A 1,926-nucleotide genomic window follows, 5' to 3' on the forward strand; every position below is an offset into this window, starting at 1 on the left:
TTTGCATCACTGCATTTGCATCTCTTTAGTTTTTGAGTACTTGGCGTTAAATGTAACGTCGGTTGTTTGTTGAGGCTGTCATGAGATGACTGATGTTTTCAACAGGGAGCCTCTAAATGGATTGGTGTATAAATATATAAAGAATGGAATTTATGAGCTCCATTCTGTGTTCTGTTATGCTTAAGTGACTAGACAAATTAAAGAGGTTCAGACACAGGTAATCTTGGAGATGTTCTTTAAATCCAAGACTGCTATTTTGCAGAAAACTACATATATGCATATCATATAATGTGAAAAATTATTAGAAAATTAACATATATTCACCTTAGATTAAAAGACATAGTTATATTTTCAAAATGCGAAAACTTAGTCAGTGACCATTTTAAGAATGAATGTGGCATCCGACTCTGCACCTAATTTTTTATGAGGTTCTCCGGAATCAACTCAGTAAAGCTACAGCATCTTTACAGAATACCGAGAAATATATTTCTAAAATCAGTGTAGATAAAATGCAGCATTTTATGCTTAACAATATGATTCATGATATGTTCCTAAAAAAGGAGACTCCAAAACTGCACTGAGCCTAATTATCCAAAACTGTCTTTGCCAAATCACAGGATTTGAACTTACCTTACAATTAATGACCTAATTTGTAGCACTGCAGGCCCTTGCCCAGCAATAATTTTACTTCGAGTCAAGTCTCCTAAGCAGGATGACAGCAGGAGTTATTCTGACAGAGTGCCAAAACAATACTGCAAAGTCTGCAGAAGTTTTAATTTTATGGTGATGAGATCTACCGTATCAGAGAAAATGGTCTGATCCCATGAACACTGCTAAGACGATAATGTGGAGATGATCAAGCCCATATCTTGCAATGAATAAATGATCAGAAGAAGTAATCAAACAAATTGCAGATGTCATCATTCTCTGTTGAGCACTGAGAAGCATCTTGAGAACAGAAGACTGCCAGATTTCAGCGCTTGAATTTACTTTTAAGAAACTCCTTGCTTTTTCGTGCAGTTGGAGATGATGTTTTTTTTTTTAATTGTACGGGGCTTTTTTTTCCAAGCAATCACTGATGCAGCATTACTGCCATCAGCTACTGAGCTGGCAAGCATTATTGAGTACTATAATTTCTAATGGCAGTCTTTGCTGTTTCCATCCCAGACTAGGTCAGGAAAAAACAGTGATCTGGAGTCCTACTTAAGTGATTTATTTTGCATCTCAGAATTTATGATTATTTGTCAGATTAGCTCAGAAACTAGATCTAAACATTGTCTTGTTCTTCTAACTATATAAATGTTTAGTATTTGTATGATAAAGGGGCAGCATAAGGGTAAATAAAATAGCAAATCTGTTCTTTTTAGCATCTGATTATAAGCAGTGCATCAGTTGGCAATGGCTGAGTAAACCTTGGCCTTGCCTCTGTACTCAGTGTAAAGGAGCAAAGTTTCACCTATAATTTTAAAAACATACAGAATGCAGATTTAATTGTTTTTAATCAAGAAAGTAACAAAACCAGCTGAATCCCAAAAGGAGTGTGTGTAATGTTTTCTTTCAGGATATGTATTTTGTCTTACACTAAATGTAAGCACAGCTGAATAGAAGTGTCAGCTATTGCAATTTTGTTGCAGTTCTTTGCTTTTGTGATGATTAAAAATTGAGCTTCTGTAATGCTTCCACTTACAAAAACTGTTCCCTGTGTTTAGTGGCATAAACTGTAAAAAGTTTGATGCTAATAATTAGCTATATACCAGCTGAAATTAAATTTTGTAGTAATTTCTTACTTCAGTTTTAGGAATAAAAATACTCTGATGCTCCACTTTGAGGGCTAACTGCAGGCTAAAAAAAAGGAAAAAATACACATCAGTTCTTACAGTCCTTGATTGATAAATTTATCTTCTTAATATTGTTTAATCTTAACAT

Source organism: Pezoporus wallicus, unplaced genomic scaffold, assembly GCF_028554395.1.
Source record: "Pezoporus wallicus isolate ANWC-B61680 ecotype Strahan unplaced genomic scaffold, APGP_CSIRO_Pwel_v1 scaffold_7402, whole genome shotgun sequence".
In the NCBI taxonomy this organism is placed as follows: Eukaryota; Metazoa; Chordata; class Aves; order Psittaciformes; family Psittacidae; genus Pezoporus; species Pezoporus wallicus.